At 49.0% G+C, this 13,534-nt stretch overlaps 25 non-coding genes across 25 annotated transcripts; all 25 read left to right on the top strand.

The window, feature by feature from the left end:
- Positions 1-82: 82 nt before the first annotated feature.
- Positions 83-164, top strand: Trnas-uga (transfer RNA serine (anticodon UGA)). The gene has a single exon. It is a non-coding gene; the product is annotated as a tRNA-Ser (tRNA).
- Positions 165-777: 613 nt separating this feature from the next.
- Trnaf-gaa (transfer RNA phenylalanine (anticodon GAA)) lies at positions 778-850 on the top strand. Its single transcript has one exon. It is a non-coding gene; the product is annotated as a tRNA-Phe (tRNA).
- A 539-nt stretch (positions 851-1,389) lies between these two features.
- Positions 1,390-1,462, top strand: Trnak-uuu (transfer RNA lysine (anticodon UUU)). Its single transcript has one exon. It is a non-coding gene; the product is annotated as a tRNA-Lys (tRNA).
- Positions 1,463-1,600: 138 nt separating this feature from the next.
- Trnas-cga (transfer RNA serine (anticodon CGA)) lies at positions 1,601-1,682 on the top strand. Its single transcript has one exon. It is a non-coding gene; the product is annotated as a tRNA-Ser (tRNA).
- Positions 1,683-2,254: 572 nt separating this feature from the next.
- On the top strand, positions 2,255-2,336 carry Trnas-uga (transfer RNA serine (anticodon UGA)). The gene has a single exon. It is a non-coding gene; the product is annotated as a tRNA-Ser (tRNA).
- A 613-nt stretch (positions 2,337-2,949) lies between these two features.
- Trnaf-gaa (transfer RNA phenylalanine (anticodon GAA)) lies at positions 2,950-3,022 on the top strand. Its single transcript has one exon. It is a non-coding gene; the product is annotated as a tRNA-Phe (tRNA).
- Positions 3,023-3,561: 539 nt separating this feature from the next.
- On the top strand, positions 3,562-3,634 carry Trnak-uuu (transfer RNA lysine (anticodon UUU)). The gene has a single exon. It is a non-coding gene; the product is annotated as a tRNA-Lys (tRNA).
- Positions 3,635-3,772: 138 nt separating this feature from the next.
- Positions 3,773-3,854, top strand: Trnas-cga (transfer RNA serine (anticodon CGA)). Its single transcript has one exon. It is a non-coding gene; the product is annotated as a tRNA-Ser (tRNA).
- Positions 3,855-4,426: 572 nt separating this feature from the next.
- Positions 4,427-4,508, top strand: Trnas-uga (transfer RNA serine (anticodon UGA)). Its single transcript has one exon. It is a non-coding gene; the product is annotated as a tRNA-Ser (tRNA).
- A 613-nt stretch (positions 4,509-5,121) lies between these two features.
- Positions 5,122-5,194, top strand: Trnaf-gaa (transfer RNA phenylalanine (anticodon GAA)). The gene has a single exon. It is a non-coding gene; the product is annotated as a tRNA-Phe (tRNA).
- Positions 5,195-5,733: 539 nt separating this feature from the next.
- Positions 5,734-5,806, top strand: Trnak-uuu (transfer RNA lysine (anticodon UUU)). The gene has a single exon. It is a non-coding gene; the product is annotated as a tRNA-Lys (tRNA).
- A 138-nt stretch (positions 5,807-5,944) lies between these two features.
- Trnas-cga (transfer RNA serine (anticodon CGA)) lies at positions 5,945-6,026 on the top strand. The gene has a single exon. It is a non-coding gene; the product is annotated as a tRNA-Ser (tRNA).
- Positions 6,027-6,598: 572 nt separating this feature from the next.
- Trnas-uga (transfer RNA serine (anticodon UGA)) lies at positions 6,599-6,680 on the top strand. The gene has a single exon. It is a non-coding gene; the product is annotated as a tRNA-Ser (tRNA).
- A 613-nt stretch (positions 6,681-7,293) lies between these two features.
- Trnaf-gaa (transfer RNA phenylalanine (anticodon GAA)) lies at positions 7,294-7,366 on the top strand. The gene has a single exon. It is a non-coding gene; the product is annotated as a tRNA-Phe (tRNA).
- A 539-nt stretch (positions 7,367-7,905) lies between these two features.
- Trnak-uuu (transfer RNA lysine (anticodon UUU)) lies at positions 7,906-7,978 on the top strand. Its single transcript has one exon. It is a non-coding gene; the product is annotated as a tRNA-Lys (tRNA).
- A 138-nt stretch (positions 7,979-8,116) lies between these two features.
- On the top strand, positions 8,117-8,198 carry Trnas-cga (transfer RNA serine (anticodon CGA)). The gene has a single exon. It is a non-coding gene; the product is annotated as a tRNA-Ser (tRNA).
- A 572-nt stretch (positions 8,199-8,770) lies between these two features.
- On the top strand, positions 8,771-8,852 carry Trnas-uga (transfer RNA serine (anticodon UGA)). Its single transcript has one exon. It is a non-coding gene; the product is annotated as a tRNA-Ser (tRNA).
- Positions 8,853-9,465: 613 nt separating this feature from the next.
- On the top strand, positions 9,466-9,538 carry Trnaf-gaa (transfer RNA phenylalanine (anticodon GAA)). The gene has a single exon. It is a non-coding gene; the product is annotated as a tRNA-Phe (tRNA).
- Positions 9,539-10,077: 539 nt separating this feature from the next.
- Positions 10,078-10,150, top strand: Trnak-uuu (transfer RNA lysine (anticodon UUU)). Its single transcript has one exon. It is a non-coding gene; the product is annotated as a tRNA-Lys (tRNA).
- Positions 10,151-10,288: 138 nt separating this feature from the next.
- Positions 10,289-10,370, top strand: Trnas-cga (transfer RNA serine (anticodon CGA)). Its single transcript has one exon. It is a non-coding gene; the product is annotated as a tRNA-Ser (tRNA).
- A 572-nt stretch (positions 10,371-10,942) lies between these two features.
- Trnas-uga (transfer RNA serine (anticodon UGA)) lies at positions 10,943-11,024 on the top strand. The gene has a single exon. It is a non-coding gene; the product is annotated as a tRNA-Ser (tRNA).
- A 613-nt stretch (positions 11,025-11,637) lies between these two features.
- Positions 11,638-11,710, top strand: Trnaf-gaa (transfer RNA phenylalanine (anticodon GAA)). The gene has a single exon. It is a non-coding gene; the product is annotated as a tRNA-Phe (tRNA).
- A 539-nt stretch (positions 11,711-12,249) lies between these two features.
- On the top strand, positions 12,250-12,322 carry Trnak-uuu (transfer RNA lysine (anticodon UUU)). The gene has a single exon. It is a non-coding gene; the product is annotated as a tRNA-Lys (tRNA).
- A 138-nt stretch (positions 12,323-12,460) lies between these two features.
- On the top strand, positions 12,461-12,542 carry Trnas-cga (transfer RNA serine (anticodon CGA)). The gene has a single exon. It is a non-coding gene; the product is annotated as a tRNA-Ser (tRNA).
- A 572-nt stretch (positions 12,543-13,114) lies between these two features.
- On the top strand, positions 13,115-13,196 carry Trnas-uga (transfer RNA serine (anticodon UGA)). The gene has a single exon. It is a non-coding gene; the product is annotated as a tRNA-Ser (tRNA).
- Positions 13,197-13,534: the final 338 nt, after the last annotated feature.

Raw genomic sequence — 13,534 nt, 5'->3', positions numbered from 1 at the left:
AGAGTGAGGCCACGCCGTTTTCTGCCATCAGATTGCTTCTAAAGATGGCGGCTTCACTTGTCGGGAGTCGCTTCCGCCACCGGCAGTCGTGGCCGAGTGGTTAAGGCGTCTGACTTGAAATCAGATTCCCTCTGGGAGCGTAGGTTCGAGTCCTGCCGACTGCGAAAATTTTCTCGCTCTCAAAAGGCGGACGTTGCTAGGATGCACCTAGCAGTTGCGTCACTACTAAACACGTGGGTCACCAGCAATGTGCAGTGTTATTTGATCGAGGGCGCAGCGTTACAGTCGCCCCCAGAAGCCGCAGCTCATCTCCTAGTCTCACAGCCGTCCACCAGGTGTTAGTACAAGTGTCGCCTCACTGGGCAGTGCAGATGTGTCCATTTTAGCTTGCAGACGATGACGTGTAGCAATTTATGAGCTAACGCAAGTCGAATGTTTTACCGTGTGTATCTGCTAGATACTGCCTCTCATATGGTGGAGAGGCTCACTCCTTCTTGTGTCTCGTTCTCTGCACACGAGTTGCCCCTGGCATCGATATAGCACGTGTTTTCTAGCGTCAGCGTGGCGTCACGTCAAGTCAGCGAATTCAATATCACACGAATCGAGTCGACATGTTTGCTTGTTACGATGACGGAAGCTGAAGAAATGTGTGTGGAACTTCACTGCATCGGCTGCTCGCCCTTCAGCGTCCCTATGTCTTATCAGACGAAGGTGACTGTGAAATTGGCAACGAGGCACAAATTAACGAACACATGCAAATGGCAACCTTACACGTCAGCCGAAATAGCTCAGTTGGGAGAGCGTTAGACTGAAGATCTAAAGGTCCCTGGTTCGATCCCGGGTTTCGGCAGGTATTCGTTTTCATGCGACGCCAATGGAATTACTCTGCGTTTGTGATAATGCAACTACCGCTGACAACAAAACTGACCCTCTCCTGTAGCTGTTCTGGTTGTCTATTGCATGCCATAAGAGGAACTTACTAGACAACTAACTCCCTTAGAAGCAAAAGAATTAAAAATATCCTACCGACTGCATTCCCTTTTCTGTGTCAGGTGGTGAAGAACATCTTCAACGGAACCGTGAAATGAGCGAAAGCGTGGGAAACATTGCATTCGAAATGCTTGTGAATTTTCCAATTGCCCAGTGAGTGTCGACAAAACACGTAAATTCTCTGCTCCAACGTATGAGACGTAACAACTGGTACAATTTGTTGTTGCATCGTGTGTCAGCAGTCTTCGATAGTGTGTTACGGGCTTAGCGCGATAAGTTTGTAGACAGCATTTGGGCGACGTTTTATTAGTAACGGCCCCATGCAGCGATTGAACAACAGTAAAGGACATGAGTCAATGTATAGTTGTGCATCGTGGGAGGTTTTGCAGCCTTGTGTGAGCCCGGATAGCTCAGTCGGTAGAGCATTAGGCTTTTAACCTAAGGGTCCAGGGTTCAAGTCCCTGTCCGGGCGGAAATTTTAATACTTTGGTAGCGATTCGTCTGGTAGCGGTGGAAACGCTACGGAAAATAATGCAGCTACGCCGTTTTCTGACACCACAGTGTTTTAAACGGTAGCAGTTGCATGTGTCGAGAGAACACCGCGCTAACGGCAGTCGTGGCCGAGTGGTTAAGGCGTCTGACTCGAAATCAGATTCCCTCTGGGAGCGTAGGTTCGAATCCTACCGGCTGCGTGCGATTTTGCGTAAAGAGGAGCAAACGTTTTCGCACACATGTGACATGCGTGGGCGAATGCGGGTGCAACCAGTGATGCCATTCTCAACAAGACGAAAATTTCCGTTTTAAGAATACTGAGTTTTCGCGACGACAGCTACTTACTGTGCCTTTCGGTTCACCTCGCACTGACGCTGGGACTGCAGAAAGCCGTCGCTGAGATGGTGAGTACACAGATGTGCTCGAAAGTGTTGGACAGAGCGGACATTTCATTTTCTTTTTATGAATCGCAATTTCAATCATTCGAGTGCGGCAAAAGCAGTGGTGCAGCGTTTTTTTTTTCTTTTCTTAAGATCTCGCAGCTGCTTGGAGGTATGTCCATCGTTTTAAGACGACAGAAAACTAGCGTCAGCGGTGCGTCAGTGGGAAGTCGGTGAAGTCGCCATTGGAGCCATAAGTCAGTGGGAAATTAGTACACTTTCGTAACGGCTAATGGAAACCCTACAGCAAAGAGTGAGGCCACGCCGTTTTCTGCCATCAGATTGCTTCTAAAGATGGCGGCTTCACTTGTCGGGAGTCGCTTCCGCCACCGGCAGTCGTGGCCGAGTGGTTAAGGCGTCTGACTTGAAATCAGATTCCCTCTGGGAGCGTAGGTTCGAGTCCTGCCGACTGCGAAAATTTTCTCGCTCTCAAAAGGCGGACGTTGCTAGGATGCACCTAGCAGTTGCGTCACTACTAAACACGTGGGTCACCAGCAATGTGCAGTGTTATTTGATCGAGGGCGCAGCGTTACAGTCGCCCCCAGAAGCCGCAGCTCATCTCCTAGTCTCACAGCCGTCCACCAGGTGTTAGTACAAGTGTCGCCTCACTGGGCAGTGCAGATGTGTCCATTTTAGCTTGCAGACGATGACGTGTAGCAATTTATGAGCTAACGCAAGTCGAATGTTTTACCGTGTGTATCTGCTAGATACTGCCTCTCATATGGTGGAGAGGCTCACTCCTTCTTGTGTCTCGTTCTCTGCACACGAGTTGCCCCTGGCATCGATATAGCACGTGTTTTCTAGCGTCAGCGTGGCGTCACGTCAAGTCAGCGAATTCAATATCACACGAATCGAGTCGACATGTTTGCTTGTTACGATGACGGAAGCTGAAGAAATGTGTGTGGAACTTCACTGCATCGGCTGCTCGCCCTTCAGCGTCCCTATGTCTTATCAGACGAAGGTGACTGTGAAATTGGCAACGAGGCACAAATTAACGAACACATGCAAATGGCAACCTTCGACGTCAGCCGAAATAGCTCAGTTGGGAGAGCGTTAGACTGAAGATCTAAAGGTCCCTGGTTCGATCCCGGGTTTCGGCAGGTATTCGTTTTCATGCGACGCCAATGGAATTACTCTGCGTTTGTGATAATGCAACTACCGCTGACAACAAAACTGACCCTCTCCTGTAGCTGTTCTGGTTGTCTATTGCATGCCATAAGAGGAACTTACTAGACAACTAACTCCCTTAGAAGCAAAAGAATTAAAAATATCCTACCGACTGCATTCCCTTTTCTGTGTCAGGTGGTGAAGAACATCTTCAACGGAACCGTGAAATGAGCGAAAGCGTGGGAAACATTGCATTCGAAATGCTTGTGAATTTTCCAATTGCCCAGTGAGTGTCGACAAAACACGTAAATTCTCTGCTCCAACGTATGAGACGTAACAACTGGTACAATTTGTTGTTGCATCGTGTGTCAGCAGTCTTCGATAGTGTGTTACGGGCTTAGCGCGATAAGTTTGTAGACAGCATTTGGGCGACGTTTTATTAGTAACGGCCCCATGCAGCGATTGAACAACAGTAAAGGACATGAGTCAATGTATAGTTGTGCATCGTGGGAGGTTTTGCAGCCTTGTGTGAGCCCGGATAGCTCAGTCGGTAGAGCATTAGGCTTTTAACCTAAGGGTCCAGGGTTCAAGTCCCTGTCCGGGCGGAAATTTTAATACTTTGGTAGCGATTCGTCTGGTAGCGGTGGAAACGCTACGGAAAATAATGCAGCTACGCCGTTTTCTGACACCACAGTGTTTTAAACGGTAGCAGTTGCATGTGTCGAGAGAACACCGCGCTAACGGCAGTCGTGGCCGAGTGGTTAAGGCGTCTGACTCGAAATCAGATTCCCTCTGGGAGCGTAGGTTCGAATCCTACCGGCTGCGTGCGATTTTGCGTAAAGAGGAGCAAACGTTTTCGCACACATGTGACATGCGTGGGCGAATGCGGGTGCAACCAGTGATGCCATTCTCAACAAGACGAAAATTTCCGTTTTAAGAATACTGAGTTTTCGCGACGACAGCTACTTACTGTGCCTTTCGGTTCACCTCGCACTGACGCTGGGACTGCAGAAAGCCGTCGCTGAGATGGTGAGTACACAGATGTGCTCGAAAGTGTTGGACAGAGCGGACATTTCATTTTCTTTTTATGAATCGCAATTTCAATCATTCGAGTGCGGCAAAAGCAGTGGTGCAGCGTTTTTTTTTTCTTTTCTTAAGATCTCGCAGCTGCTTGGAGGTATGTCCATCGTTTTAAGACGACAGAAAACTAGCGTCAGCGGTGCGTCAGTGGGAAGTCGGTGAAGTCGCCATTGGAGCCATAAGTCAGTGGGAAATTAGTACACTTTCGTAACGGCTAATGGAAACCCTACAGCAAAGAGTGAGGCCACGCCGTTTTCTGCCATCAGATTGCTTCTAAAGATGGCGGCTTCACTTGTCGGGAGTCGCTTCCGCCACCGGCAGTCGTGGCCGAGTGGTTAAGGCGTCTGACTTGAAATCAGATTCCCTCTGGGAGCGTAGGTTCGAGTCCTGCCGACTGCGAAAATTTTCTCGCTCTCAAAAGGCGGACGTTGCTAGGATGCACCTAGCAGTTGCGTCACTACTAAACACGTGGGTCACCAGCAATGTGCAGTGTTATTTGATCGAGGGCGCAGCGTTACAGTCGCCCCCAGAAGCCGCAGCTCATCTCCTAGTCTCACAGCCGTCCACCAGGTGTTAGTACAAGTGTCGCCTCACTGGGCAGTGCAGATGTGTCCATTTTAGCTTGCAGACGATGACGTGTAGCAATTTATGAGCTAACGCAAGTCGAATGTTTTACCGTGTGTATCTGCTAGATACTGCCTCTCATATGGTGGAGAGGCTCACTCCTTCTTGTGTCTCGTTCTCTGCACACGAGTTGCCCCTGGCATCGATATAGCACGTGTTTTCTAGCGTCAGCGTGGCGTCACGTCAAGTCAGCGAATTCAATATCACACGAATCGAGTCGACATGTTTGCTTGTTACGATGACGGAAGCTGAAGAAATGTGTGTGGAACTTCACTGCATCGGCTGCTCGCCCTTCAGCGTCCCTATGTCTTATCAGACGAAGGTGACTGTGAAATTGGCAACGAGGCACAAATTAACGAACACATGCAAATGGCAACCTTCGACGTCAGCCGAAATAGCTCAGTTGGGAGAGCGTTAGACTGAAGATCTAAAGGTCCCTGGTTCGATCCCGGGTTTCGGCAGGTATTCGTTTTCATGCGACGCCAATGGAATTACTCTGCGTTTGTGATAATGCAACTACCGCTGACAACAAAACTGACCCTCTCCTGTAGCTGTTCTGGTTGTCTATTGCATGCCATAAGAGGAACTTACTAGACAACTAACTCCCTTAGAAGCAAAAGAATTAAAAATATCCTACCGACTGCATTCCCTTTTCTGTGTCAGGTGGTGAAGAACATCTTCAACGGAACCGTGAAATGAGCGAAAGCGTGGGAAACATTGCATTCGAAATGCTTGTGAATTTTCCAATTGCCCAGTGAGTGTCGACAAAACACGTAAATTCTCTGCTCCAACGTATGAGACGTAACAACTGGTACAATTTGTTGTTGCATCGTGTGTCAGCAGTCTTCGATAGTGTGTTACGGGCTTAGCGCGATAAGTTTGTAGACAGCATTTGGGCGACGTTTTATTAGTAACGGCCCCATGCAGCGATTGAACAACAGTAAAGGACATGAGTCAATGTATAGTTGTGCATCGTGGGAGGTTTTGCAGCCTTGTGTGAGCCCGGATAGCTCAGTCGGTAGAGCATTAGGCTTTTAACCTAAGGGTCCAGGGTTCAAGTCCCTGTCCGGGCGGAAATTTTAATACTTTGGTAGCGATTCGTCTGGTAGCGGTGGAAACGCTACGGAAAATAATGCAGCTACGCCGTTTTCTGACACCACAGTGTTTTAAACGGTAGCAGTTGCATGTGTCGAGAGAACACCGCGCTAACGGCAGTCGTGGCCGAGTGGTTAAGGCGTCTGACTCGAAATCAGATTCCCTCTGGGAGCGTAGGTTCGAATCCTACCGGCTGCGTGCGATTTTGCGTAAAGAGGAGCAAACGTTTTCGCACACATGTGACATGCGTGGGCGAATGCGGGTGCAACCAGTGATGCCATTCTCAACAAGACGAAAATTTCCGTTTTAAGAATACTGAGTTTTCGCGACGACAGCTACTTACTGTGCCTTTCGGTTCACCTCGCACTGACGCTGGGACTGCAGAAAGCCGTCGCTGAGATGGTGAGTACACAGATGTGCTCGAAAGTGTTGGACAGAGCGGACATTTCATTTTCTTTTTATGAATCGCAATTTCAATCATTCGAGTGCGGCAAAAGCAGTGGTGCAGCGTTTTTTTTTTCTTTTCTTAAGATCTCGCAGCTGCTTGGAGGTATGTCCATCGTTTTAAGACGACAGAAAACTAGCGTCAGCGGTGCGTCAGTGGGAAGTCGGTGAAGTCGCCATTGGAGCCATAAGTCAGTGGGAAATTAGTACACTTTCGTAACGGCTAATGGAAACCCTACAGCAAAGAGTGAGGCCACGCCGTTTTCTGCCATCAGATTGCTTCTAAAGATGGCGGCTTCACTTGTCGGGAGTCGCTTCCGCCACCGGCAGTCGTGGCCGAGTGGTTAAGGCGTCTGACTTGAAATCAGATTCCCTCTGGGAGCGTAGGTTCGAGTCCTGCCGACTGCGAAAATTTTCTCGCTCTCAAAAGGCGGACGTTGCTAGGATGCACCTAGCAGTTGCGTCACTACTAAACACGTGGGTCACCAGCAATGTGCAGTGTTATTTGATCGAGGGCGCAGCGTTACAGTCGCCCCCAGAAGCCGCAGCTCATCTCCTAGTCTCACAGCCGTCCACCAGGTGTTAGTACAAGTGTCGCCTCACTGGGCAGTGCAGATGTGTCCATTTTAGCTTGCAGACGATGACGTGTAGCAATTTATGAGCTAACGCAAGTCGAATGTTTTACCGTGTGTATCTGCTAGATACTGCCTCTCATATGGTGGAGAGGCTCACTCCTTCTTGTGTCTCGTTCTCTGCACACGAGTTGCCCCTGGCATCGATATAGCACGTGTTTTCTAGCGTCAGCGTGGCGTCACGTCAAGTCAGCGAATTCAATATCACACGAATCGAGTCGACATGTTTGCTTGTTACGATGACGGAAGCTGAAGAAATGTGTGTGGAACTTCACTGCATCGGCTGCTCGCCCTTCAGCGTCCCTATGTCTTATCAGACGAAGGTGACTGTGAAATTGGCAACGAGGCACAAATTAACGAACACATGCAAATGGCAACCTTCGACGTCAGCCGAAATAGCTCAGTTGGGAGAGCGTTAGACTGAAGATCTAAAGGTCCCTGGTTCGATCCCGGGTTTCGGCAGGTATTCGTTTTCATGCGACGCCAATGGAATTACTCTGCGTTTGTGATAATGCAACTACCGCTGACAACAAAACTGACCCTCTCCTGTAGCTGTTCTGGTTGTCTATTGCATGCCATAAGAGGAACTTACTAGACAACTAACTCCCTTAGAAGCAAAAGAATTAAAAATATCCTACCGACTGCATTCCCTTTTCTGTGTCAGGTGGTGAAGAACATCTTCAACGGAACCGTGAAATGAGCGAAAGCGTGGGAAACATTGCATTCGAAATGCTTGTGAATTTTCCAATTGCCCAGTGAGTGTCGACAAAACACGTAAATTCTCTGCTCCAACGTATGAGACGTAACAACTGGTACAATTTGTTGTTGCATCGTGTGTCAGCAGTCTTCGATAGTGTGTTACGGGCTTAGCGCGATAAGTTTGTAGACAGCATTTGGGCGACGTTTTATTAGTAACGGCCCCATGCAGCGATTGAACAACAGTAAAGGACATGAGTCAATGTATAGTTGTGCATCGTGGGAGGTTTTGCAGCCTTGTGTGAGCCCGGATAGCTCAGTCGGTAGAGCATTAGGCTTTTAACCTAAGGGTCCAGGGTTCAAGTCCCTGTCCGGGCGGAAATTTTAATACTTTGGTAGCGATTCGTCTGGTAGCGGTGGAAACGCTACGGAAAATAATGCAGCTACGCCGTTTTCTGACACCACAGTGTTTTAAACGGTAGCAGTTGCATGTGTCGAGAGAACACCGCGCTAACGGCAGTCGTGGCCGAGTGGTTAAGGCGTCTGACTCGAAATCAGATTCCCTCTGGGAGCGTAGGTTCGAATCCTACCGGCTGCGTGCGATTTTGCGTAAAGAGGAGCAAACGTTTTCGCACACATGTGACATGCGTGGGCGAATGCGGGTGCAACCAGTGATGCCATTCTCAACAAGACGAAAATTTCCGTTTTAAGAATACTGAGTTTTCGCGACGACAGCTACTTACTGTGCCTTTCGGTTCACCTCGCACTGACGCTGGGACTGCAGAAAGCCGTCGCTGAGATGGTGAGTACACAGATGTGCTCGAAAGTGTTGGACAGAGCGGACATTTCATTTTCTTTTTATGAATCGCAATTTCAATCATTCGAGTGCGGCAAAAGCAGTGGTGCAGCGTTTTTTTTTTCTTTTCTTAAGATCTCGCAGCTGCTTGGAGGTATGTCCATCGTTTTAAGACGACAGAAAACTAGCGTCAGCGGTGCGTCAGTGGGAAGTCGGTGAAGTCGCCATTGGAGCCATAAGTCAGTGGGAAATTAGTACACTTTCGTAACGGCTAATGGAAACCCTACAGCAAAGAGTGAGGCCACGCCGTTTTCTGCCATCAGATTGCTTCTAAAGATGGCGGCTTCACTTGTCGGGAGTCGCTTCCGCCACCGGCAGTCGTGGCCGAGTGGTTAAGGCGTCTGACTTGAAATCAGATTCCCTCTGGGAGCGTAGGTTCGAGTCCTGCCGACTGCGAAAATTTTCTCGCTCTCAAAAGGCGGACGTTGCTAGGATGCACCTAGCAGTTGCGTCACTACTAAACACGTGGGTCACCAGCAATGTGCAGTGTTATTTGATCGAGGGCGCAGCGTTACAGTCGCCCCCAGAAGCCGCAGCTCATCTCCTAGTCTCACAGCCGTCCACCAGGTGTTAGTACAAGTGTCGCCTCACTGGGCAGTGCAGATGTGTCCATTTTAGCTTGCAGACGATGACGTGTAGCAATTTATGAGCTAACGCAAGTCGAATGTTTTACCGTGTGTATCTGCTAGATACTGCCTCTCATATGGTGGAGAGGCTCACTCCTTCTTGTGTCTCGTTCTCTGCACACGAGTTGCCCCTGGCATCGATATAGCACGTGTTTTCTAGCGTCAGCGTGGCGTCACGTCAAGTCAGCGAATTCAATATCACACGAATCGAGTCGACATGTTTGCTTGTTACGATGACGGAAGCTGAAGAAATGTGTGTGGAACTTCACTGCATCGGCTGCTCGCCCTTCAGCGTCCCTATGTCTTATCAGACGAAGGTGACTGTGAAATTGGCAACGAGGCACAAATTAACGAACACATGCAAATGGCAACCTTCGACGTCAGCCGAAATAGCTCAGTTGGGAGAGCGTTAGACTGAAGATCTAAAGGTCCCTGGTTCGATCCCGGGTTTCGGCAGGTATTCGTTTTCATGCGACGCCAATGGAATTACTCTGCGTTTGTGATAATGCAACTACCGCTGACAACAAAACTGACCCTCTCCTGTAGCTGTTCTGGTTGTCTATTGCATGCCATAAGAGGAACTTACTAGACAACTAACTCCCTTAGAAGCAAAAGAATTAAAAATATCCTACCGACTGCATTCCCTTTTCTGTGTCAGGTGGTGAAGAACATCTTCAACGGAACCGTGAAATGAGCGAAAGCGTGGGAAACATTGCATTCGAAATGCTTGTGAATTTTCCAATTGCCCAGTGAGTGTCGACAAAACACGTAAATTCTCTGCTCCAACGTATGAGACGTAACAACTGGTACAATTTGTTGTTGCATCGTGTGTCAGCAGTCTTCGATAGTGTGTTACGGGCTTAGCGCGATAAGTTTGTAGACAGCATTTGGGCGACGTTTTATTAGTAACGGCCCCATGCAGCGATTGAACAACAGTAAAGGACATGAGTCAATGTATAGTTGTGCATCGTGGGAGGTTTTGCAGCCTTGTGTGAGCCCGGATAGCTCAGTCGGTAGAGCATTAGGCTTTTAACCTAAGGGTCCAGGGTTCAAGTCCCTGTCCGGGCGGAAATTTTAATACTTTGGTAGCGATTCGTCTGGTAGCGGTGGAAACGCTACGGAAAATAATGCAGCTACGCCGTTTTCTGACACCACAGTGTTTTAAACGGTAGCAGTTGCATGTGTCGAGAGAACACCGCGCTAACGGCAGTCGTGGCCGAGTGGTTAAGGCGTCTGACTCGAAATCAGATTCCCTCTGGGAGCGTAGGTTCGAATCCTACCGGCTGCGTGCGATTTTGCGTAAAGAGGAGCAAACGTTTTCGCACACATGTGACATGCGTGGGCGAATGCGGGTGCAACCAGTGATGCCATTCTCAACAAGACGAAAATTTCCGTTTTAAGAATACTGAGTTTTCGCGACGACAGCTACTTACTGTGCCTTTCGGTTCACCTCGCACTGACGCTGGGACTGCAGAAAGCCGTCGCTGAGATGGTGAGTACACAGATGTGCTCGAAAGTGTTGGACAGAGCGGACATTTCATTTTCTTTTTATGAATCGCAATTTCAATCATTCGAGTGCGGCAAAAGCAGTGGTGCAGCGTTTTTTTTTTCTTTTCTTAAGATCTCGCAGCTGCTTGGAGGTATGTCCATCGTTTTAAGACGACAGAAAACTAGCGTCAGCGGTGCGTCAGTGGGAAGTCGGTGAAGTCGCCATTGGAGCCATAAGTCAGTGGGAAATTAGTACACTTTCGTAACGGCTAATGGAAACCCTACAGCAAAGAGTGAGGCCACGCCGTTTTCTGCCATCAGATTGCTTCTAAAGATGGCGGCTTCACTTGTCGGGAGTCGCTTCCGCCACCGGCAGTCGTGGCCGAGTGGTTAAGGCGTCTGACTTGAAATCAGATTCCCTCTGGGAGCGTAGGTTCGAGTCCTGCCGACTGCGAAAATTTTCTCGCTCTCAAAAGGCGGACGTTGCTAGGATGCACCTAGCAGTTGCGTCACTACTAAACACGTGGGTCACCAGCAATGTGCAGTGTTATTTGATCGAGGGCGCAGCGTTACAGTCGCCCCCAGAAGCCGCAGCTCATCTCCTAGTCTCACAGCCGTCCACCAGGTGTTAGTACAAGTGTCGCCTCACTGGGCAGTGCAGATGTGTCCATTTTAGCTTGCAGACGATGACGTGTAGCAATTTATGAGCTAACGCAAGTCGAATGTTTTACCGTGTGTATCTGCTAGATACTGCCTCTCATATGGTGGAGAGGCTCACTCCTTCTTGTGTCTCGTTCTCTGCACACGAGTTGCCCCTGGCATCGATATAGCACGTGTTTTCTAGCGTCAGCGTGGCGTCACGTCAAGTCAGCGAATTCAATATCACACGAATCGAGTCGACATGTTTGCTTGTTACGATGACGGAAGCTGAAGAAATGTGTGTGGAACTTCACTGCATCGGCTGCTCGCCCTTCAGCGTCCCTATGTCTTATCAGACGAAGGTGACTGTGAAATTGGCAACGAGGCACAAATTAACGAACACATGCAAATGGCAACCTTCGACGTCAGCCGAAATAGCTCAGTTGGGAGAGCGTTAGACTGAAGATCTAAAGGTCCCTGGTTCGATCCCGGGTTTCGGCAGGTATTCGTTTTCATGCGACGCCAATGGAATTACTCTGCGTTTGTGATAATGCAACTACCGCTGACAACAAAACTGACCCTCTCCTGTAGCTGTTCTGGTTGTCTATTGCATGCCATAAGAGGAACTTACTAGACAACTAACTCCCTTAGAAGCAAAAGAATTAAAAATATCCTACCGACTGCATTCCCTTTTCTGTGTCAGGTGGTGAAGAACATCTTCAACGGAACCGTGAAATGAGCGAAAGCGTGGGAAACATTGCATTCGAAATGCTTGTGAATTTTCCAATTGCCCAGTGAGTGTCGACAAAACACGTAAATTCTCTGCTCCAACGTATGAGACGTAACAACTGGTACAATTTGTTGTTGCATCGTGTGTCAGCAGTCTTCGATAGTGTGTTACGGGCTTAGCGCGATAAGTTTGTAGACAGCATTTGGGCGACGTTTTATTAGTAACGGCCCCATGCAGCGATTGAACAACAGTAAAGGACATGAGTCAATGTATAGTTGTGCATCGTGGGAGGTTTGGCAGCCTTGTGTGAGCCCGGATAGCTCAGTCGGTAGAGCATTAGGCTTTTAACCTAAGGGTCCAGGGTTCAAGTCCCTGTCCGGGCGGAAATTTTAATACTTTGGTAGCGATTCGTCTGGTAGCGGTGGAAACGCTACGGAAAATAATGCAGCTACGCCGTTTTCTGACACCACAGTGTTTTAAACGGTAGCAGTTGCATGTGTCGAGAGAACACCGCGCTAACGGCAGTCGTGGCCGAGTGGTTAAGGCGTCTGACTCGAAATCAGATTCCCTCTGGGAGCGTAGGTTCGAATCCTACCGGCTGCGTGCGATTTTGCGTAAAGAGGAGCAAACGTTTTCGCACACATGTGACATGCGTGGGCGAATGCGGGTGCAACCAGTGATGCCATTCTCAACAAGACGAAAATTTCCGTTTTAAGAATACTGAGTTTTCGCGACGACAGCTACTTACTGTGCCTTTCGGTTCACCTCGCACTGACGCTGGGACTGCAGAAAGCCGTCGCTGAGATGGTGAGTACACAGATGTGCTCGAAAGTGTTGGACAGAGCGGACATTTCATTTTCTTTTTATGAATCGCAATTTCAATCATTCGAGTGCGGCAAAAGCAGTGGTGCAGCGTTTTTTTTTTCTTTTCTTAAGATCTCGCAGCTGCTTGGAGGTATGTCCATCGTTTTAAGACGACAGAAAACTAGCGTCAGCGGTGCGTCAGTGGGAAGTCGGTGAAGTCGCCATTGGAGCCATAAGTCAGTGGGAAATTAGTACACTTTCGTAACGGCTAATGGAAACCCTACAGCAAAGAGTGAGGCCACGCCGTTTTCTGCCATCAGATTGCTTCTAAAGATGGCGGCTTCACTTGTCGGGAGTCGCTTCCGCCACCGGCAGTCGTGGCCGAGTGGTTAAGGCGTCTGACTTGAAATCAGATTCCCTCTGGGAGCGTAGGTTCGAGTCCTGCCGACTGCGAAAATTTTCTCGCTCTCAAAAGGCGGACGTTGAGCTGCATCCTAGCAGTTGCGTCACTACTAAACACGTGGGTCACCAGCAATGTGCAGTGTTATTTGATCGAGGGCGCAGCGTTACAGTCGCCCCCAGAAGCCGCAGCTCATCTCCTAGTCTCACAGCCGTCCACCAGGTGTTAGTACAAGTGTCGCCTCACTGGGCAGTGCAGATGTGTCCATTTTAGCTTGCAGACGATGACGTGTAGCAATTTATGAGCTAACGCAAGTCGAATGTTTTACCGTGTGTATCTGCTAGATACTGCCTCTCATATGGTGGAGAGGCTCACTCCTTCTTGTGTCTCA

The sequence above is a fragment of the Schistocerca cancellata genome, unplaced genomic scaffold, assembly GCF_023864275.1.
Source record: "Schistocerca cancellata isolate TAMUIC-IGC-003103 unplaced genomic scaffold, iqSchCanc2.1 HiC_scaffold_583, whole genome shotgun sequence".
Classification (NCBI taxonomy): Eukaryota; Metazoa; Arthropoda; class Insecta; order Orthoptera; family Acrididae; genus Schistocerca; species Schistocerca cancellata.
Note: the sequence above shows the minus strand (reverse complement) of the source record. Positions and strands in the feature narration are given on the sequence as shown.